This window comes from Myotis lucifugus, unplaced genomic scaffold, assembly GCF_000147115.1.
Source record: "Myotis lucifugus unplaced genomic scaffold, Myoluc2.0 scaffold_1, whole genome shotgun sequence".
In the NCBI taxonomy this organism is placed as follows: Eukaryota; Metazoa; Chordata; class Mammalia; order Chiroptera; family Vespertilionidae; genus Myotis; species Myotis lucifugus.
This window is the reverse complement of record NW_005871049.1, coordinates 33,524,648-33,549,670: the sequence shown is the minus strand read 5'-3', so window position 1 is coordinate 33,549,670 and position 25,023 is coordinate 33,524,648. Positions and strand designations below refer to the sequence as shown.

General features: G+C 35.1%; 1 protein-coding gene across 1 annotated transcript in view; it reads right to left on the bottom strand.

The window, feature by feature from the left end:
* The window catches only part of GALNTL6 (polypeptide N-acetylgalactosaminyltransferase like 6), a 915,183-nt gene that overhangs the window by 445,333 nt on the left and 444,827 nt on the right, over positions 1–25,023 (bottom strand). The gene's annotated exons all lie outside the window — the stretch shown is intronic.

Here is a 25,023-nt window from a genome sequence, read left to right as displayed (position 1 = left end):
TAGTCTTCGTCCCCAGAAACAGCAAGGTCTAAGGAATAAATATCTCTCTATCTTACGACATGTGGTTTACAACGTAGCAAACCATATGTTGTAAAATAGATTTCTCAACTTCGAAAGCAGACTTTCCAGCTCCCAAACAACCAATTTACAAAAAGTCATTTGCACTTCTTCAGGTTTCTAGACAGTGTGTCAGGGACATGACCACAGTCTTGCCTTAGATAATTATTGGTAGCAACAGAGCTGAAAAGGAGGGAATCATGAAGTAGCACAATAAATAGCTCACTCTTTATATTGCCAACATTTGGGCTGACAAATAGTGTTTTCTTCAGTTTGTCTTCTCAGGGAATGTAGACTATTAGATCACTTAAAGAATAAAAGATTGCTTGGACTGAGAAGTCATAAACCTAAACAATCAATCATTTAACATTTCACAAATTACACCCAAGCACTCAGATAAAGTGCGTTAGTCTTAAAGACTTTCATTTACATAAAATAGTTCTCACCAGTCTCTCTCTTCCTTCTTAATTCAGTGGTTGTCTCTTTCTGTTTCTTGCCCTAATTACTGAGCCAGGCTTCAAAATGGTTTTGTCCCTCGAAAGCCTGCTTTCCACACAACTGCCAAAATCATCTATGTACTCAAACATTTAAAAAAAAACACAACAATCATTGATTAGTGATTTAATTTAAAACCTGAAACTATAAAACCCTTAGAAGAAAACAAAGGAGATAAGCTCCTTGACATTGATCTTGGCAATGATTTTTTTTTTTGACTTGAGACCAAGAGCAAGGGAACAGAAGCAAAAGTAAACAACAACAAAAAAACCTGCAACAAACTAAGAGGATTTTGCACTGCAAATGAAACCATCAACAAAATGAAAAGGCAGCTAATGAAATGGGAGAAAAATGTTTGCAAATTAAGTAACTAATAAGGAGTTATTATTAAAAATATGTGGTAAAATATGGGCAGGGAAACTGAATAGACATTTTTGAAAGAAAACAGACAGATGTTTAACGGGTACATGAAAAGATATCCAAAAATCACTAATCATTAGGGAAATGCAACTCAAAACCACAATGAGATATTATCTCATACCTGTTAGAATAGCTATCATAAAAAGATAAGACATGATGAGTGTTGGCTAGAATGTTGAGAAAAGAGAACCCTGCTGCATTCACTTGTTGGTTAGAATGTAAACTGGTGCAGCTACTATGAAAAAAGAACATGGAGCTTCCTAAAAATATTAAAAATAGAACTACCCTATAATCCAACAATCCCAATTTGTGGTATATATCTGAAGGAAGTGAAAAGAGGATCTCAAAGAGATATATACACTTCCTTGTTCATTGCAGCATTATTCACTGTAGTCAAGATACGAAAAAAATCTAAGTGTCTATCAATGGATGAATGGATAAAGAAGCTATAATAGACATGAATACATACAACCATACTATGGAATATTATTTGGACATGAGAAAGAAGAAAATCGATTTCTTTTTGTGGATAGGACTTGAGGACGTTATGCTAAGTGAAGCAAGCCATTCAGGGAAAGACACATACTGCATGGTATTACTTGTATATTTATTTTATTAATATATATAAATCATTACTGGTGATTTTTTCTCTTCATATTTCATAATGTTTAAAAATTTTCTACATTCAACATAGTACAGTTTACAAAAAGGAAAAAGAGACCAATACACACTATTCTTTTAAAGTAAAATAAATTAGAAATTTAAAGTCATCAATAGATAAAAACAATCTCAAATAGAAGTTGATCCTTTCTATGGCAAAAACAAAAACACACAAACACAAAAAGTTCCTCAATGATGCACTATTAGGAAACTCAATAATTAACATGGCTCTTTGTGATAGCCTCTACATTTGCTTTTATATTACTAATATTTTCCCTCTCATTAAAAATAAGTAGGTTACATCGAAATTCCCTGCCATCAACTGTAGTAACAATTTTGCTGATTCTTAATATCACAAACCACAACATATTGATATTTGTATCCAAAGTACCCAACACAGTGCTTAATTAACAGAAGAGTCTTGAAATATATTTGGACTGATTAGATGACTACTGTTTACTTTGAAGCCGGCAGGACATCTACTGAGATGTGACATGACTGGAGTGTGACACATAATGATGAGATGGAGCATTTTCAAACTTTATGTTGTTTTCTCTTGTGAGTTGCTAAAAGTCACGCAAAGTAAGGAATCTTTTGAGTAGCCTCAATACTTACTGAGCATTGTTTATTCACTTTAAGTACAGATGATTCTTGTAATTCACGTTGGTGTATTGTATAAAGTTACTGTGAACACTGAACTATTACCTCCAGGGCAAATACAAGGTTAGGTTCCTGTGAAGCTCTAGCCACATTTCCATTACCTGATCAACATGTGTTTCTGTTTAAAGATACCTTACATAATATAGGGTGGGCCAAAAGTAGGTGTATAGTTGTGAGTACGTGAAACACAGTTATAAAGCTACTGTAGTAATCATATCCTGAATATCTTTTACATAGAAACCATTGTAAACCTGCTTTTGCCCACCCAATATATTTAACATATCTCTTATAAATAATTAATTCTATGCTGTATTTATTTATAATAAAATGCTTGCTAAGAAGGGTTTGCCATTTTCTTAAACCTGATACTTGACCCTTAACACTTTCAGCTTCACAACATTTTTAAAAACATCTATATGTCATCTTCTCAGTATACAAATTTAACCATTTTTTCCATAGCTTCCTCTTGCACTGTAGATGTTAATTTAGTACTTTCTGGGGCAGACTCATAGAGATCCATGAAATCCCTCTTCCTTTTTTCTGGATGTATCTATTGTTCTTCCACAAACATTGAACTCACAGCCAACAGCAAACGCCTCACTGAAGGAAGCTTATCTAATACTGGTGTTTTCTCTGTAAGCACAACACAGCCTTCTTGCGCTGAGGAACTTCACATCAGCACTCTGTTTGAGGGCCACTGAAAACTACAAATCTCCAGCCAAAAGCACAAACATGCAAAAAAGGAGGCACGACATAGACCGCAGAAAGGACACTTGCTCACAGTATGAGAGCTGACAGCAGAACAGTGCCTTTTGGACCCCAGGAAGGAGGGTGATTCGTACTGCCCACAGCGCAAATGCACAGATGTATGTTCCCATCTTAGATGATGCAAAATCACCCTGAATAATTGAAGTTTTATTGAGTAGATGAACGTGTAACTATGGCATTCACAAATAATGAAGGCCGACTGTATAATATTCTCTTGATTTATGCGAACAGCAAAATAAATCGCTTGTAGTATTTTTCCTTTATGTCCTTGCTCACATTTCTTATCTGTGAAAATGGAAGCCCAAAGTATTACTAATAATGGTAGCTGATGCTTACTCTGTGCCATATGCCAAGTAACTGAGATTTAGTACCTAATTTATTCCAAACAGCAAATGTTATGGGGTTATTAAAACTTTACCCTCATTTCACAGGTGATAAAAGAGGTTCAAAGAGGTTATGGACTTACTCAAAAGTACATAGTGAGGAAATGGTCAGTCTGCATTAGAAAACAGATTAATTGAGGCAGAGTAAGCACTTTCTATATTTTTATGTGTTAGGGGGTCCTATTTAGAATACTGGATATGAAGCAATTCTTCAGCTACCATTTTTTTGTTGATGTTGTTAATCCTCATCCGAGGATATTTTTCCATTGATTTTCAGAGAGAGTGGAAGGGAAGGGGAGAGACACAGGGTCCCAGGTTTGATTCTGATCAAGGACACATATGCCCGGTTTGCGGGCTCGTTCCCCAGTAGGGGGCATGCAGGAGGCAGCCAATCAATGACTCTCATCATTGATGTTTCTGTCTCTCTATCCCTCTCCTTCCTCACTGAAATAAATAAAAATATGACTTAAAAAATATATGACAGTGGCCTAGTTGTATAGCAATCTAAAGCAAAAATAAATTTGGATCCCAACATGATACCCTACATAAAAATAAACCAGGATGGAACTGATATTTAATTGTTAATAAATAAAACATAAAATATGAGAAGAAAACTCAGAAGAATTTTTAGGTCTCAGAATAGGAAGTCATTTGTAAATAATACTCAAAATTCTGAAACTATTTAATATATAAATCAGTTCAATAAATAAAATTTCACGCATTAATATAATTCAAATGACAAATTGATAAAATATTTTTAATTCATAGCATACAAAAACCTAATTTTAATATAAAATCCAATGTAAATTAGTGAAAATACATCAAAAACAATTATTTTTAAAGTATATGGATATCTAGCTGGTTTGGCTCAATGGGTAGAGTGTCAAACTGTGAAGGGTCCCAGGTTCGATTTTTGTTAAGAGCACATGCCCAGGCTTTGGGCTCTATCCCCAGTAGGGGGCATGCAGGAGGCAGCCTATTAATGATTCTCATCATTGATGTTTCTATCTGTCTCTTTCCCTCTCCCTTCCTCTTTGAAATCAATTTAAAAATAAGAATATGGATACTTGACAATTCACTTAAAATATAATCGACTTCTAACATAAAATTGTGCTTGTCAAGACTCATGTTAAGGGAAACGTAAAATCTAACAAGCTGATACTTTTTCAAAGTCTGTCTTGGTAAAGATCTCATATTGATAAAATGCTTATTGTGAAGATTGTGGGAAATAGGCTCCCTTTTGTACTGCTGGTGGGTCTAAACATTGATTTTTCTTGGCGCTCAAGATGGAGCTTTAAAAAAATAACTCTGCAAAACCCATATCTTCTTGAACTTAATACCTAAAGGATCTGACAACTGAAAAGATCAGTATGTCTGATATATTTTATATTTGACAGTCATAAGTATAATGGAGAAAAATAAAGTTAGAAAAGGGAGTATTGAGTACTAAGGAGGAGTGTTACATTTTTAAATAGGTGATAACACAAGTCTCTCTGAAATGAAAACATTCAATAAAAGCCCTGAAAGAGATGGGGGAGTAGCCATATAGATGACAGAAGAGAGTTCAAGCAGAGGAAAGAGTATGGGCCAATGCCTTGGGAATTTATCATATTAAGGGAATATCAAGGTGACTGAAGTATCCAATGTTGAGTGATTATATAGAAGATTATTAGATCATGTCAGAAAGATATAAGAGCAGATAGCTACATAAAATTTGATGACTTTGCAAAAATAAGAAAATGTATTAGAGCATTGAGAAATGATATATTCTACTTTTTATTTAAAAATGATCACTTCTTTTTAGCTTTCTTATTATATTTTTATTTAATTAATTGGGGTGATACTGGTTAATAAAATTATATAGTCTTCAGGTGTACATTTCTATAACACATAATCTGTATATCGTATTATGTGTTCGCCACCCAAGTCAAATGTCCCCCCTTCACCATTTATCCATCCTATACCTCCTTCCACTCCTATCCCCAGCCCCCCTTCCATTCTGGTAATCACCATGCTGCTGTCTGTGTCTTTGAGGGATTTATTGAATTTGTTTGTTTTTTCTTAATCCCTTCACTTTAAAAATGATCACTTTGACCACAGAGGGTCAAGAACAAAGCAGCAAGGTCAGTTAGTAAACTCCTGTCACATAATAATCCATGTGAGAGAGGACCATGGCTTAGTCCAGGGAGACTGTTGAGGTGGTAGTGGTTCAATCTCAGATACATTTTGGTAATGAAGCTAACAGGATTTCTGGCAAATTAAATATGAATTTAAAAAGTAAGAGAGACACCTCACCAAAGAAGATATACAGATGGAAAATCTATCATCTATTTATCTAACCTATCTATCATCTATCTATCTATCTATCTATCTATCTATCTGTCATCTATGCTTAACATGATACATTATTGGGAAATTGTAAATTAAAACAACTATAAGATAAGACTATATACCTATTATTAGAATAGCCAAAACCCAATGCACCGACAGTACCAAATGCAAAAGAGAATGTGGAACAACATGAAATCTCATTTATTGCTGGTGGGAACGCAAAATGGTGCAACCACTTTGAAAGAGAGTTGGCAGTTTCTGACAGAGCTAAGCTTAGTTTTACCTTGTGATCCAGCAAGTGTGCTCCTTGGCATTTACCAAAGGAGTTAAAATGTACATCCGCACAGAAACCTGCATATGCATATTTATACCAGCTTTATTCGTCATTGCCAAAACATGGAAACAAGCATGATGCCCTTCAGTAGGTGAGGAAAATATTTATAATAAGAAGAGAAAGGGCAGATTTGCAGGTAGGATGTTCTAGGGAGGTTAAAGGGCTTGGCCTCAGTTACGAGCATGGGTTTTCATAGCAGAGGAGGCAGAGTATATGGGCACAGGTGTAGGTAGGTGGGTGGAAATGAGGACATACAGACATTCTTTACATATTCATTTAGTTTTCTCATTGAAAGAAAAAGCAAGTCTATGACCTGACAGCAAGTTTACAGAAAGTACAGCAGTATGAGGAGAAAAGTAATGATATAAAGTAGTGGTAAAGAAAAATCAAGATAGTGATTGCCTCATGCCAGGTAGCACTAATGTCCCATTTGAGGTTAGCGAAGATGAACTTAATATGAGACTTGTCAACATGGTCATGAGTTTTTCTCTAGCTACTTTTAGCTGCACTGACAGAGATGCAGAGCAAGCAAAAGTTGGATTTAACAAGTTATGGGGTTTTGTCAAGGGTATATATTAATTGAAGGAAGAATATAGTGGTTGAGCATATATAAGAACAAAAAATGTATAATGATAGTAGTCCCAAATAGTTTATATAGGGAAATATGGGAGTGGGGACATAATTGGGGTAAGGGTTATGAAAATGTATTGGAATCAATGAGTTCTAGGTTTTAGTGTGGCCCAAATATTATTGGAATCAGTGAACTATAGGCAGTGACCTAGAAAGTAGGAGTAGGATGGTTGAAAGTGGGGTTACATATTTTCAATTATAGACGACAAGGTCTATACTATAATATGTCCATAAGAGTGAGTGGCTGAGGGAGAATGGAGGTCATGGGTCACATGGAGGGCAGAGATCAGGGAACTTAAAGACCAGGACATACTTTAAAGGAAATTAAAAAGACCATCCTTGCAGGTATTGAAATTAAATTAAAACCTGGCAGACATTGTTAGTAAATCATAAGCTAGAATCTCTCAGGAACAAAGCTAGCATTTCAGGGCTAAGAAGACCACACTAGGTTGGGATAGTGGGAAGTCCTTTGGTAATGCAGCATTCAGTGCTGAGGGCTTTTATGCAGTAAGGAAGGAGACTTATGTAGAAGTAGTGTTTCTTGAGGATATTGGCTCAAGTTGTTCTTCTAACAAAGATTGGTAGGGGGATAATGGGGAGGGAAGCAAGATATGCAATACCATCCTTTCTGTCATTTGCATACCTGTCATACCTAATGACACTTAAGTCCATCAGATGAAAAACAAACTATGGGATTTAACAAGAATTCTGGGATTTAAACCAAGGTTAATAGATAGTGAAAGAAAAAGGTCAAAGAATCCTGAAACATAGAAATGTGAAATCCTGGTTAAAGTCAGATAAGGGACTGTGTGATTTAGTATGATAATCACATACTATCCAACCTCTGACCCCTTTTTAGACTGTAAGTTTCAATAGTAGGGAAAGTCTTGTCTGATTACTAAAAATGAGTAGAGATCTAGATTCCCTGGAGCTGAGGGACATAGGCAAAGTCTTTGGCTAATGGGTCAAGAAGACAGATTTTTTGGGGGGGAGCACATTAAGGTTTATTATTTTTTCTTTGTCTTTGTCTTTTGACTTGCCTTTGAATATCTTTTGGGGCTGGGAGAAAGTCACCCTCCAGTTGGCTCCTAACATTTCCTATTATCATATAGTACTGATCCTCACAAGTGTCACATCTTCATGTTACGTAACTGCAAAGATTTGAGTGATGCCTCGTATCCACTGCACAGGAAGTGTTAAACATTGTTGTGCATGTTTCAGAATTCACCTTGCACTTTCCATTCAGTTGTAAGCAGCATGCTTTAATAATCTGGAGCAAACTTAAAAAATATTATATTCAACTAGAGACCAGACACAAATGAGGAAAAATTATATTATGTCATTGCTATGAAATGTCAGCATAGGTAATAGAATGGTTACCCATGGTAAATGGGGTGTATATTGACCAGAAAGTCATAAAGAAATATCTAGAATGATAGAATTGCTCTATATCTTGATTTGGATGCTGGTATCATGAGTGTATATAGTCTATGTAAAAAGTCATACAGCTGTACAAATAAGATTTTTATAGTTTGCTGTATATAGATGATATACTGAAAAAAATTTAAGTACATAAGAAATTGGGACATAGCATAGTAGAAAAACTAGATTTCAAATCTGCCAAATAAAATCCATCCCCTCCCCATAATTTTACATAAGTCAAGTAAGTGCTAGTTGAAAGAAAAAAGGAGGAGCCTGGGGAAAATGAGCTGAAAGCTGATTCTTTGGGGGAAGATATCAACTCTTCAAATATTTGAAAAATAGCAACGATTACAAACCTGCCATGAGAAGGAAACAGTATACCTGCTGTTCCTTATGCCTCAGGAATAGAAGTAGAATCAGTGGATGGGAGCCAGAAGAAGACTCCACCTCATTAGAAGGAAGAATGCCCTTAAATATATTAGCTATCCATAGTCAAAGCGTTTTTTCACTTGAGCATTAATATTCAGCTATATTTCCAATTAATCTTCAGAACCATTTATTCATTTAAGTGAAATATTACATAAAAGTTCAATTTGTAGAAAATGGAGAGTTGCTGTGGCTGAAGTGTGGTCTCAGGACAACAGTGCTTTCCTACCGCCAAATGACTCCTGGGAGGGCACCAATGAGAAAAGACACAACTGTTTGCTATAATATTACAAGAAGGATTTGGATATCTGATTTGTGCTTGAACTAGGTGTTTCTTAAAATCTATTTTATCTTGCCCAGCAGTGTTGCTCAGTGGTTGACCATTGACCCATGAACCAAAAAGTCCCTGGTTCAATTCCTAGTCAAGGCATATGCCTGGGTTGCAGGCTCAATCCCCATAAGGGGGTGTGCAGGAGGCAGCCCATTGATGTTTCTCTTGGAAGCGTCTATCTCTCTATTCCTCTCTCTCTAAAGGAAAGAAAAAATATATTTTATTACATTTTCTAGGAGCTTTTAAGATTTGAAAATTAAAGGCTTTGACTGAGTCAAAGCCGCTGGTGATCAAATTTTGCTGTGTGTGTGTGTGTGTTTGTGTGTGTGTGTGTGTGTGTGTGTGTGTGCGCGCGCGCGCGCATTCGTATTTTCTACACTGTTAAGGTACAATGGGCTTCTTATTCATGTTTGCTAGGAAGAGAATGGGCAAATTAAAATTGTGCATATGATTTTAGAATTACTAGTAACTGGAGAATCATAACAAAGAAATTAACATCTATTTTCCTGAACAACTAAACCCATGGAAGATTAATAAAATGTAGATATAGAGAAAGACTGGAAGGATCCCAGTCCACTGCCCCAGTTAAACAGTCTAGTGCTGAGGTGTGAACTTCGGGCTTTCTTACACAAACCAAAACGAGAACTTCAGTTTCACACGTGAAAGGCTGGAAGAATAATCCTCAAACCAAATATCAAGTTTAGATGAAAACATTGGTGTAGCCATAATTTATTTTACAGATGATTCTTTAGTCTCTTAAAGCTCATTCTTCTCTTATTTATAATTTTTAAGAAGAATGGAATAGGATATTTGTTAGCTCTATCATTAGATGTGTTTCTGTCCAAGTTAAGCAAAAGCCACTCATTATATAAAATAATTAATATAACACATTACAACAAAAATAATAATTATGAATGACATGTTCTTGAGTCAATTCTAAGTTCTGGAAAAATAATTTTCTCAAGGAGATTATATTTGCATAGTGAGACAGACTCATTAGCATTTTGATAGAATGGGATAGAATTATAATGCATTTAGTCCCATAGCTTTAATTACCTACTATTTGTTGACGGTCCCTACTATTTCTATTATAACTCATTCATGAATGCTTCACAGATGCTATTCTAGAACTGAAAGTGCAGGAAAATTCTCTCTATATTTTTGACAGCATCTTCAAGAAGCATATCTTAACCAAGCCCATGCTCTTCCCTCCCACCCCCTCAATTACTGCTCAGAAAATTTATTTGTTGCTTGTGTTATTTCTTAGTTGATGAATGATACCAGCAGATACCCCAGGCAGTCATCTAAGTATCCTGTGGGCAACAGAGAACCACCAAGGAGTTTTAAATAGGGAGCCAATTTGAAATTAGTGCATAGATCTAACTGTGGTATCCAAGGGTGTATAAAGTAGACTTGAGTAGTAGTAGTAGTAGAGATCAATCAGGAACCTATTACAATAATTGTTGCAATTTTAGAACATCTCAGGGAACAAGAGGAGTTGCCTAATCCAAGGATCCAGTAATTAATTAAATGCTGCTCTCTTTTTACAATGGAGCAAATAAAAAATGTAAATGTTTATTACGTTCATAAAGAATATTTATTAAGATGGGCCTTGCATACAGAGCTCTGATATAATGAATATTTAATGCCTGAAAGGCAAACAGAATAACAGACAATTTGGCAGAGAAAATATAGAATAAAAATTAAAGACTGGGGATATTATGGCACTGAAATGAGATCAGAAATTACACAGAGGAGAACAGCGAAACTGAATACTAAACCATGGGTACAACTTATCTCTTAGTGTAAGTTTGGCTCTGTTATTTCAGAAAGATATTGCTGCCAATAACCCCCTTTTTAAAAAATTGCAACTATCATCACTTGATATTAGGAATGTGTGTTGTTTTTGATTTGTGTTCCTTAGGTGTTTCCTGAAATAGGAAGACAAGTTGTGCTCAATGTTATTGAACTAGGCTTGAGGGGGTGGGAATAATATAATTTACTGCCCACCAAAAATATATATCTGTATTCAGAAAATCCTAGACTTCTTGCATCTATCACTTAGTCTTCCAAGAGTATGTGAAAATTTAATTTATTTAATAACTAAAATATAAAGTTCAAATAGTATAGCCCAAGCATGTCAAACTCATTGCCCGCGGGCCGCATGCCTCATTTATTTGGCCCGTGTTTAGCCTTTGAGTTTGACATGCTTGGATAGCCTATAATAGTATGTAATTGGACTCTAGCACAAATATATCCAGTTTGGAGAAAGGTAATGTATCTATACTTTATAAGGTGATGTACTATACTTTACTTGAGAGACTTTAATTAGTGACAGATAACTAAGGAAACCATATCACTTTTTGATCAAACTTGAACACTTTTGAAAGTAGAATGGAATGTCTAATTATGCTAAAAAATATGTTAAACCAGAACTCTCTAGGCAAACTAGAATTCATCATCCTATAATTAATACATTTTCAGAGTGCTATTATTATTTTAATCACAAAATGATAAAGATGTGAAAATCTAAGGATCTTTTCTGAAATATATAATTTAGCCCACTTTATATAATATAATAATGCTATAAAATGCTATGTTTAAAGTGCCCAGAGTGAAAAGCTAAAATGAAGATTACAGAATTGAAGGTTACAGATTCACATAAATGAAATCACATAAATGGTTTTGATCCTTTTCTGTCTGACTAATGAGTGAAATATCATTTAGCATAATACCCTCAAGAACCATCCATGTTGTCCCAAATGACAATATTTAATCTTTGTCATAATCTGTTTTTCAGCTGACATTTCACAGGTGAGAAAACTGAGTTCCAGAATATTCTTCAGAATAGTTAAGAATATTTTCTAAAAATATATACACAACCGGCAGAACAAAGACTGCAAACCAAAACTGCTGGCTCTCAGTCAGCTTCTGTTGTAGCCTAGCCCTAGACCACACTCATAAACCTCCAGGAGACACAGTTTCCTCATTTATAAACTTAAAACATTGATAGGCTACAACAAACTCTTTTTAGCATCAACCCTCTGACAAACTCATCTGAGTTTAATTTCTATTGACTCAAGGTCTTCTGTGTAGGTATGATAAAGATAGGTGTGAGGGCGCTAGTTCAGTTGTGATGTGCCCAGTGGTAATGCAACTTCACATTTATTTTTTTATACATGTATTAGCAGCCCTAGCTCCTGTACATCCTCTCTTTACACAACTACCAAAGGCATTCTGCTGCCCCATAACTGAAGCTGCATGTCATGTGGTGGTTATGAAAAGTGTAATCCTTATAGGAATAGAAGCACATGTAGGAATGTTATAAAGTTTCCAAAAATTAATAATAAATTCTGTTTGGTTGGAGAAACCTTTTTAGAAATGTGATATTAGAATTCTATATATGGGCTGAGTATTATTCATTAATTTATCGAAATTTTTAGAGTAACCGTAATTTCATTAGCATTAATATCCTATACAGTACTTATTTATATATGTACATACATGTGTGTAATAACAAATGTATGTTTATATGCCGATATAAATTTTCTAATAAGGAGATTTAAATAGCCATTTTGTGATACAATAAAGATAATTAATGAATACAATATCATCTAAAGCAGAAAATTACATAAATAAGTTAATTATTTTGATTACATTAATTCAGCATCTTCAATTCAAAATTCCAGAAAACTTTTCATTATATTAAAGTAATTTTTAGTGACATTTCAGATTATCAATGTATCATAAATAATGGCTCAATTTATCAGTCATTGTTATATTATATTTAAACTACAAACATCTATTCAAGGTGGATCTAGGAATATTTGGAAAATACTAGAACATGTAGAATATAATTAAAAAGGACTCTGTCCAGGCTCAGTGGTTTAACATGGACCTATGAACTAAGAGGTCGCAGTTTGATTCCCAGAGCACATCCCTGGTAGGGGATGTGCTTAAGGCAACCAATCAAATATTCTCTCTAAGCATTGATGTTTCTATCTCTCCCTTTCTCTCTGAAATTATATATATATATATATATGTGTGTGTGTGTGTGTGTGTGTGTGTGTGTGTGTGTATGTGTGTGTATTAAAAGCACCCCAAGATTTGGCTTTATTGTACCAATTTTGCAATCTAAATTTCAAATCACAAGCAAAAAAGAAGATAAGTAAAATGCAGTAACTTCTTATGTATACTTACAGACACATACACATATGTTCATTGTCCCAGGAAGGTTCTCCATGCTTCTTTAGAAAGTTATTTAATCAAATCAATTTTGCAGGATGAGCATAATATTGCTAGAGGAGTTTAACATTGCAGGTGAATTTTAATAACAAAGCTCTAGTTTTAACACTTCTTCCTGTTTCACCTCAAAAAATAATTCCCTTTAATTTTTTTTAAAGATACTAGTTTTAATATTATTATAGCTTAAAGATACTGGGGTATGCTGATGTTCATATATTATAACATATAAAAACTGTGAACTGATTGACTTGCTTGACTCTTCATTTCTAATCAGTATAGGGATTTAGATTACAGTTGAAATTATTTTCTTTCTCCTCTGAAATTAGAAATGAAACTTCTATAATTTAATTTTGGAGTTCTGTCATTTCACCTTAGTCAAGGACTCAATCTCTCTCTCCCCACGTCTTTTCCTCCCTCCCCACTTCCTGCCATGCTATGCCACCTGCCACCTTTGTCTTCAACACCTGGAATAGTTTTTTGTGTCAGATTCTACAGACAAATTCTTTTTTCAGTGCCAGATACCAAGAACTAACTTCATGAAAAGATAATTACATCCTCAGCTTCCTTTACTATTTTGTCTCACTTCACAGACCCATTTTTTTCTCATGAAAATCATATTCATATTAAATTGTAAGAAAATCTATAAAATAAAAGTACATGTCTATCAGACTTCTACTAATACCTTGCTTGTTTAAAAAACATTTTAAGCAGTTAAAGATGGGAATTTATGTGAAAAGCAAATGCATACTACCCACCTTACACATTTGCAGTATTTACGGACAATTATTTAAGCAAGTGTGTTTTTATTTTTTTAGCAAGTATACTTTATATTGCTCCTAGTTTTCCTAATTTCTTGTGGATTATACTATTTTCAAACTTCACAAATCTAATCAATTACTTTTCTTCGTTTTCCCCTTCCTCCTACCCCCTCCTCCTCCTTCGTAATAAAACCAAGGTAAAAACTTACCCATTAACATGGGTCAAAAAATAAAATTCTAAGTTAAGCATACCTAACCAGGGGAACTTATTAAAGTGATTCTAATACAAAGAAGGCATGCAGTCCTAAAGAATCAAAGCACTAAATCTGAGAGACCATGATCTATTTCTACTGGTTCTGTAACAAATCTACTTTAGTTTTCATTTACTGATACTAGTGTACTTGGGGGGACAGAGATTGTACTGAATACTGAGTCTTTGGTATTACCCTACATCTCCTTTTCAGTTTCTCAGGCTAAGATGAGGGCCTGCATTACAGAAAATATGCTGTGAGGATAAAGGGAGGTAAAATGATGCAAATGCATTTTGAAAAAAGAAAATGACACTTTTGCTGGTAGGAATGCAGACTGGTGCAGTGACTGGTGCAGCCACTGTGGAGAACAGTATGGAATTTCCTCAAAAAAACTAAAAATGGAACTCCCATTTGACCCAATGATATATCCCAAGAAAATAGAAACACCAATCAGAAAGGATATATGCACCCCTATGTTCATAGCGGCACAATTTACCATAGCTAAGATTTGGAAACAGCCTAAGTGCCCATCAGCAGATGAGTGAATTAGAAAACTGTGGTACATATACATGATGCAATACTACGCTGCTGTAAAAAAGAAGGAATTCTTACCATTTGCAACAGCCTGGATGGACCTGGAGAGCATTATGCTAAGTGAAATAAGCCAGTTGGAGAAAGATAAATATCACATGATCTCACTCATTTGTGGAATATAATGAACAACATAAACTGATGAACAAAAAGAGATCCAGAGACAGAGAAGCATGGATCAGACTGTCAAACCTCAGAGGGAAGGAGGGGAGGGTGGGGGAAAAGGGGAGAGATCAACCAAAGGACTTGTATGCATGCATATAGGCCTAACCAATGGACACAGACACGGTGTGGGGAGCGGTGAGGGCATGAGAGGGCGGGGCAGTGGGGGGATAAGGACACATATGTAATACCTTAATCAATAAAGAAAAAAAAAGTGATTTAAAAAAAGAAAATGACATATATTTTACAGGATGCAAATCCAAACTACAATGCGATACCACCTCACACCTATTAGAATGGCTATTTATCAATAAGACAAGAAATAATAAATGTTGGAGAGGTTGTAGAGAAAAGGGAACTCTCACTCACTGCTGGTGGAAATGTAGACTGATATAGCCACTGTGGAAAACAGTTTGGCAATTCCTCAAAAAATTAAGAATAGGGTTACTGCCCTAGCTGGTTTGGCTCAGTGGCCTACAGACTGAAGGGTCTCAGGTTCAATTCTGGTCAAGGGCACCTGCCTAAGTTGAGGCTCGATCCTCAGTAGGGAGTATGCAGGAGGTAGTGATCAATGATTCTTGCTCATCATTGATGTTTCTATTGCTCTCTCCCTCTCCCTCTCCCTTCCTCTCCGAAATCAATACAAATATATATTGTATATATTTTTTTTAAAGAATAGGGTTACTATATGACCCAGCGATCCCTCTCCTGGGTATATACCCAAAAAATTTGAAATGAGGAGTCACTGTAGGGATTTTAGTGGAAGAATAATATGATGTAACATATTTGATAGTATTACTTTAGCCACTAGAATAGACTAGATAGGAGAAACAATGGAGACTTAGAGATCTGATAAAATGTTATTGCATAATACAGGTGAGAGAATGATATAGTTCAGACTATAGTATAGAAAGTGAAAAGTGTTAAGGGTTTGGGTTATGAAGGTAGAAACAAACTAATTTTTTTCATAGGACAGATATGGAATGTATCAAAGAGGGAAAAGGAAAGTCAGTTCAAAGTTTTTACCAACTGGAAGATGGAGTGGCCATGATTCAAGATGGCTGTGGGGGAACAGGCTTTGGGAGAAATATCAGGATCTAGCCTCAGGCATGTTGAGTTTGAAATGTCTGTTATATAACTGGAAGTGATAAGTAAGTCATTGGAATATGAGTGTGGATTTGGGGAGAAATCTGAACTAAAGAGAAAAGTTTGGATTCTCTATCATCTAGGTGGCATCCAAAGACAGCAGACTAGATTAGATTGCCCTGGGAGTGAGTACAGATAATGGTTAGCATACCAAGAACAGAAACAAAATCTTGAGGACTCTAACAGTCATAAGTTGGGGAAAGTAGGAGGAACTAGAAAAGGAGACAGAAGGAAAAAAAATCAGGAGCATCTGGCATTTTGCAACCACACAGGAAAGAATCTAATGTTGTTAATAGGTCAACTAAATTGAAGACTGCGAACTATCATAGGATTTAGCAAAATGAGATCATTTTACTTTGATTAAGAGCAGATAAAAGTGTAGTGAGAGTAAAGAGGAAGGAAAGAAGAATTGAAGACAGAATATAGACTTCTTTTTTTGACAAAGTTTCTACAAAATGTAGCAAAAAATTGGGCAGTAGCTGACGGGAAATAAATTATGACCCTATTAGTTTACTGTTACTGGAGGAAAAGAGCTATTTTAGAAATGCTAAAGAATTACAAAGTAATTGCACTGAATATATAAAGTATAAACAATATTTCACAATGTTAAGTAGTGACTAATATTGGTCTCAGTAGAGATTGGTGAGTGTACAGCAATGGAAGAAATGCAAAATCATCAAATTTTATGAATTAGATTTAAAACACACTCAAGTGTGGAAGGTAGAAAGACTTTTAAAAAGTTTTTCACTATATTATGTCTAACTTTAAAATTACAACAGAGAATGGATTTATCAACATGACAATTATTTTATACATGCCTAGGGGGGGAATTCAGAAATCACGGGAGATAATATAGCTTGCTCCTGTTATTCAGAGATTAAATGTCAAGAGCAGAAATTGGTTCCTTATTATTATTTCAACAGAATTTTATTGCTATCCCCTCATGAAGGACTATCTAAAATATCCTCAAGAATTGTTAAAAAAAAAGCATTTCTTATGAAGAGCTAAATTTTTATTTACATATAACATGCAATTTTAAAAGAAACTTGTTTAAATTTTTTTCTCTAAAATAGTTTTTATATACTAATATTCATAAATTACAAATAGAAATTTACTTTTGAATATTGACATTTTTATCTTCTAGCTATAAGTAGAAATATCATTGTATTTATGTGATTAAATATCCTGCATATTCTAGCACAGAAACAATTTTAAGGTAAATGTTTATAGGATCAATTATTGATCACATATCTGCTATGAACTATTTTAATTTATATTATCTATTTGATTTCATTTAATCTTTATAACAACTTACATGGTAAGAACTCTGATTATTTTTATTTTAGAAATGAGAAAACAAATTTAGAGAGGATAACTCATTATGATACAGTGTCAGAGCTATCCTTTGAACAAATAGGTATAGATACCCTGCCACTTTGAAAACCAACAAAATTTCATTATGGCATTGCTTAGACTCATATACACAGAACAGTAATTAAATGTAATCACAAATAATTACATATGCAATATTTATTATATTGTATAACTAGTCTATGTATTGGCTATCTTAGCTACTAATATCAGTTATTTCTTTCCATGTAAAAGTATTTCACAAACTGTCTTGCAAAATCTACTATTTTCCCCTTCTAATTTGAGCCATTTTGGATCTAGTGGACATGGGACATTCAAATTCACTATCTTGCTGAGGCTTCTTGAGAATGTCACCAGAAAGGATGCATTGCAACCTGTGTCTGTGGTTACAATTATATATTAAATCACTTCAAAAGTGCATTATCCTTTAACTTCATACAGTGCATACTACCACGTGGTGCTTGTGGAGAGTATACTATATTATGAAGTGACTGCCAGTAAAGGCTGGAAGTTAGTGCTTCCAATGTATATATTTATATATTTAATGGAGATGCACAAGAATATGCTATGGACCACCCTTTATCAGCTCTCACCCAAAGGAGGAGATAAATCTTCTTGTCAATATAGGCTATCACAGGATTAATTTTTTTTTTGTAAAAAAAAAAAAACCACCTCATTTATCACAAAGCATAGACAGTAAAAACTCAATAAACAAAGGAAATTATGAACTCCATCCGATTATCTAGTAAAACAGCCCACAATTGAACAGATTATTATAGGTAAGTAGAGACTTTGGTAAATGAGTGTACAATGGCACAATATATAATGTTTACAATTTTATCAAGGACATATTAAAAATTACATATCTCTTTTTTTCATAAAATTGTAAACGTTGGAAGAGCAGAGCCACTGTCTTATTCTTATGAATATCTGGAATTAAGTAGAATCAGATAGTAAATGTTTTCTTAAACAAATTTCTTAAAACAAACCAAGAAATTTCAGAGGCAACAAAGCAACAGATGTCTCAGTTTGAGGTCGCAGCTGATCTGGACAAAGAACTGTCCCTTAGCCACACTACTAAGACTTCCTATGAAGGAGCTGGAGAAACACAAAACTCCCTTCATATCCTTGGTTTTGTGCAGCATAATGATGTCTATTACAATGAATACAGTTCTCATTTCTAAAAGTAATTTCAGTTACACTATGAACTCTTGTTTTATTGACCTCATAAAGCCTCGATTCAAGAGACACTTTAGAAATTTTTATACACATCAGCTTAAATTTATGGGACCTTCACATTCTTATAAAAAGTAAGCATTGCAAGCCTCAAATGACACAAAATTGATTAAATGTTGCAGTGAGATTACAAAATACATGATGTCTTTAAAATAAAAATATCGTAAGTATTCCATCAATCATAACTATAATAACCTGAATGCCAGGCACTGTGCTCATTGCCTCACATACATGATCACATTTCATACCTGCAACATACCTATGAGCTAAGTATAAATATCACCAAATTATGTAGCTGGAAGAAGGTAGGGCCAGAATGCGATGCCCAGGCTGCCTGATTTCATAGCCTGGTCTTTAATCAATAGGATATCAGATAAAATATTAGGGTTTTTTCAATCCTCATTATATATACAGTTCATCTGTCTTTAAAGAACATCTATAAGCACAGAATTATTATACCAGAAATACATAAACACCCAGCACACCAGTAGAATTTGCAGGTATACCGATACAATCCTCAACTAACCTACAACATAAGCACCCAAATCCTCAAGGCAGAAAAGAACAATTATTTCAAAGTAAAACCCATGGAATGGTAACAAATCAAATAACATTTTTTTCTACTGATGTTTAATCTTGTAGAAAACGGCTACTTGTGTTTTTATTTTAATAACCCTCTTAGCCGTTAGATTGGATATTATCATAAAAAATCACCCTGAATTCAAATGCTGATAATTCTAGACAATGAGTTGGGAATAGGAAATCATTATCTGTGCACATCCTATTATTGACATAATCATCTTCCTTTGTCATGTAGATTTATTTCTTCAACCCTTGCATCATAGTATAATGAAAACATTCAAGAATGACTAGATTCATTATGATGGAGACTTTGTTATGGGGTCATAACTACTATTTTCTGTTTCCCTGGAGTTGTAAAGAGATTAAGGCATTTGTGAACTACACAGCTGTTGGGTAGAGAGGGATTAATGATGTTCACTTAAGTGAAACTGCTGACTACATCTGAAAGCTGTGCAGGTATTATAAAATGGCATCAAAAAAATAAAACGGGCTGAAATAAACAAGTAATTTCTCACTCCAAGCCTCAGACTTCACTAAAGCATCAGTGAGATCCTTTCTTTTTGTGGATCAAAGGCAAAGTTATTGTTTTAATTATTGCTATGGAATTATACAGTAGAAGAAAAATAACTGCTAAAAATATAGAACAAAAGTTTCGACCTGATCCTTTCTTCCAAAGGCTGGAGTACATACAGAAAGGCTGGGATAATAGCCAAATGCCAAACTCAGTAGCTAATCTTGGAGAAATCAAAAGGGCAGGGAACCGCATGAATTGCACTCAAATGCTTCTGACAGTGTTTGAGTACATGCTATCTAGTACAATACCTGGAACATTCCTTTTCCTAATGTATGCACATCCCACATTTTCTTCCCTACACATGATATTGTCATGACCTTCTGGTCTCTGAATGATCATTCTCTTAAGAAGGCATCTTGGCAGCAGAGAAAAATTGAGGGGAAATGTTGTGATCCCCATGTAGAATGGGTAAGATAACAATCACATTTTATTCAAATAGTATCATATATTTGTTATTTTATTTTAGTGTAAAACATTCAACACTGCATTATTTGGTTTACTCCCAACATTGCTTTCTATTCCTGTCTTTTCCCATGAAGTTTAAAATTACTCATTCAAGGATCCTTCTCTCAGTTTGAAAGACCTCGATCAGAGTTATCAGGAAAATATCACCATATTTGAAACTAACAAATTGGGCTTTGAAAACATCTTTCAGCTAATGTTGTGGACAAAATATCCACAAATACTTTTTTTCAATGAATTTTTGGGAAGAGGCAGTTTTTTAGGAAACCACAGACTCTATTGTGAACCTGGAACTTATAAACATTATTAAAATCAAAATATGCTTAACAAAAAGAGTCTTTGGGGCTTGAAATAAGTGGAGACTTTTTGTGCCTGGGCATGGGATTTTTATTATTTTTAATTTGATTTATCTTAATGTTTTTACATATTTTTAGTTATATTTCTGCTCAATTTGAAAAACTTTTATTTTAGCTCCTTGTGCACAAAAAAACTGGTGCCAGAATTATTGGCATTTTATTATTTATAGTTTTATTTATTCACTTTTCTATATGAATCTTTGTAAGCTGGTTTAACTCATGTTTTTCAAGTAAAGAAAACATAAGTTAAATATTGACTATTCTAGTATCCTGGTTAGTTATGGTGGAAAAAATTCTTTAGAGATTGTTTACCCCAATATATCAATTTACAGGTGAGGAAATTGAGACCAGACCCATTAGGGTTTGGAACAAATATATGTTAGGAAAATCCAACACACAAACCCAAATTTTCAGACTTTAATTTTATCATTTTTAAAATTTTAGTGAACAATGTAACTGTGAGCTTCTGCTTTACATATTTTTTTTCACAATGTAATTTCCATCACATAATGGAAATATATTGAGTTGCATTATTCAGTACATATTCCTGAGACTCAAATTAAATGCACACACTAAAATTCAATGGCATTATCAAGACATTTATTCTGGTAGAATTAAAGTAGCATGGTTTAAAAGATTCCCAGAAATCTCTTTAAATTTATACCCTAGTTCTACTCCTTTGAAGTAAAAAAAGTTATATGAATGCACTTTCTTGGGTCACTGGAATAGCATCTGCTTATAGAAAGGAGCAAAGTGAATTTATGGAACTGGAAAATCAATGCAAAATTGATAGCAGAGAAATAGAATACATCTGGAGATACAATCTAAGTGGTCAAAGCAGTTCCAGGCCTGGGAAAAGGGAGTGGAGGGTAAGGAGTGGGAGTGGGGGGGCGGGTAGTACAGGAAAGCCATAAGAACCGATCATATTTGGAAAGTTAGGTAATTCTTGAGATTCTGCATGAGCAGTGTATCTGTAATCTAAGGATATTATCTAGTGACAGAGATAAGGGATCTAGACAATGACTAAACCCAAAGGAGGAAGCATCATCTATTCCAAAAAAGTATAACAGAAAGAAATAAAAAAAACCTTTATATTTTAAAAAAAAAAAGATTATTAACCAGGGACCTAGTAACAAACTGAAATCTTATGCTTAGATTTTGTGCATATTTTCCCTTGGGGAATGAGAACCACATATGGCTTTCATTGGATAGTCAAGTAGGTCTTTAAAACAAAGAAATAAAATGAACTGCTGCACTGGGAAGAATAATTTTTCTATTAGGAAAGGAGATTGGATCATGAAAAAGTAATAGGAGGATCAGACTCAAACAGCAATGACCAAGTGTTTAGGCAATATTTCCTAGCTATCTAGTTGTGTCATATACGTCACATAGAAAACCAATTATGGTAAGTTAGATTTACACAATGTTTTCCTATTGATTGATTACCTGAGGCTATTTTTATTCATGGAATTATAAGCAGTGGTGGCAAACAATTATAAGCTTATAAACCATGGATTGAGACCTTTATGGGGGAATATAAAACAGAAGCTTATGAATTTTTAGGAAGTAATTATCCTTTTTTTCACAGAAGTCTTTAATTTCAGTGAAATAAAACAATGAGAAAAAGAAACTAAATGTGGAAGGAGACTCATCTCTAAATTAAATGTGTCATGTCTCAGGTGGCATCAGCTGCTCTTTAGACCACATTTACATTACCATAATGATCTCTACTTTCAAAGGTTTATTACCTTAATCAAAATATTAATTAGAAGGAAGAATCTTTATCCAAAGTTAAATCTTGCATGCACTTTTTTCATATTTAAGACCTACGTGAATTAATTTTTTTGATTTGTTTTGTTAATCCTCACCCGAGGACACTTTTCCATTGATTTTTAGAGAGAGTGGAATGGAGGGGAAAGACAGAGAGAAACATCCATGTGAGAGAGACACATCAACTGGTTGCCTCCCACAAGTGCCCAGACCAAGGCCAGGAATTGAGCCTGAAATCAAAGTACATGTCCTTGACCAGAATTGAGCCTATGACACTTCAGTTTGAGGGCCAGTGCTCTATCCACTGAGCAAAACTGGCTAGGGCTAATTTTTAAATTTTTGTAAATAAAAACTAACAGTAAAAGGAAGTTAAAAAAAAACTGTGTTTGACACATATAAACATCCTTGATTTTAGCTGTTATGAAAAAACTTGAACTTTTCACACTTAATTTACAAATATGTATTCTTAAATACATAAGGAGTGAAAAACAGTACAATAATGACCATTTTTATTAGTTTCTGTACATATGACAGATACACACGTCTAGATGTAAACCACAATCCTTTTAAAAGTTAGACTCCATTTGAATCAGTTTTGTAGACTGCTACCCTTGACAATTCAGAAATTCAACTGTCTTTTCCTGATTTTAAATTAATTGAAGCTAGAGGTGTTAGTGGGATCTATTATAATTAAGATAATTTATTCACTTATTCCTATATTGTTATTGAGACACTATTCTAAACATTTGAAAATATTTTTAAAATTATTTGAGTGTTTACAGAATTATATTTCTACTAGGGGCCCAGTGCACGAATTCCTGTACCTTGATAGGAACTGTGGGCTTCAAGGCTGCTGTGGGCACAGGGGTGGGTCTCGGCCCATCCTCCCCACCCCTGCCCAGCCCCTCCTGCCTTATCCCCTCTCTGCCTGCAGCCCTGCTCCCACCTCTGCCACTCCCATGCACTGACAGCACCAGCCCCTCTCGCACTCGCTGATGGCACAGAGCGACTGGGGCCAGCACCAGCAGTGGGTGCGAGCAGCAGCTGCTGCCCCGATCAACCCTTAGGAGCAGGGGGAGGTGGAGAAGCCCTCAGGGGTGATTGGGGCTGGCAGCCGCCGCTCTCACCCACTGGTGGCGCTGAGTAATCAGGACCAGCGCCAGGCACCGGCAGCAGGTGTGAGCAGCATCTCTGGCACCGGCTGTGGGTGCAAGTGGGGCCCTCGCTGGCAGTGGATGTGAGAGGCAGTTGCCAGCCCCCATCACCCCTCAGGAGTAGGGGGAGGTGGAGAAGCCCTGAGGGGTGATTGGGGCCAGCAGCTGCAGCTCCCATCTGCTGATGACTCTGGCAGCGGGTATGTTCCATGCGTGCCCCCTGGTGGTCAGCGCACATCATGGCAACTGGTTGTTCGGTTGTTCAGTCTATTTGCATATTAGGATTTTATATATATAGATGTATTTTCAGAGTCTCAAAGAGTGATTTAGGTGAATATGGCAAAGACAAGTGCTCACAAAATATTTATTCTACAAGTGTCCTTTTCTTGTTTAGAGTACCTTTCATGTTTGGCCATATAACCAGTTCTGGGCAATGAGGCATGAGCATTTGACCCAGGGTCCACATGGTATTACAAGATTGTGGCACTTCCATCAGACTGGATTTCTGAGGATTATGTCGAATAGAATCCCTCACTGAGCTGTGTTGAACATGTAACATCAAGACAAAACAAATGTTTAGTGTGATGTGCTACTGAGATTTGGGGGCTAACTGTATAACTGGTACTGTAACCAGTTATAGAAATAGGTAACAACCTAATAAAATTCTTGAACAACATTGTGTTGCCTTCGCATTTGGGCCATGGCTGTGAATAAATTGTTTTTGTGTTATGAAAAGTTGGTGAGCTATATGACCTAATAGCAAATATTTGGTCCAAGTGTTGCCTATAATAGCTTTGAAGGTGGAATGTTCATTTTGGAGAAAAAAGGCTAGAAACAGAATCTTAGAGATATATAAAAGTTGTTACTGATAATGGTTTCAAGGTATCAAAAGAAAGAATCAGTCAACAAGCCTACATGAAAGGGAATTGAAGGATCAGGAAATTGGAGTCAAAGTTGGAAAAGGGATAGGTTTTAAAAGGCTTCAATGCACAAAGACCCAAGCATATCTTTACATTTTAAAATATTTCAAGTGACGGTTCAGTTTTAATGCTGTGGCACACAATTAAAAAAGACAATAACAAACAAGCACACCTCTCAATTAAAGGGCCTCAGAGTAAAATCAGATTATGAGTAATGCCTTTCTACCTAAACCTGAGAGCTTCATTATAGCTTCAGTAAGCAAGAGAGGTAGATTTGAAGTAACAAAGAAATAAAGATTTGAGAACTGCTAAGAAAGGACTTTGGGTATGCTTACTGACAATTGAACTTGTCTAAAACCAAATTAAATGGACATCTACTGAACTTCTGATTTTGTTTTGCAAAGAAACCAAAAAGACAGTGACCATCCCTAACCTCCCATGAGTCAATTCAGGACTGAGAGCTCCAACACCCTAGGTGATCAAGGAGTGTACTAAAATATGGAGACTCATCCAGCATGTGGGGATAGG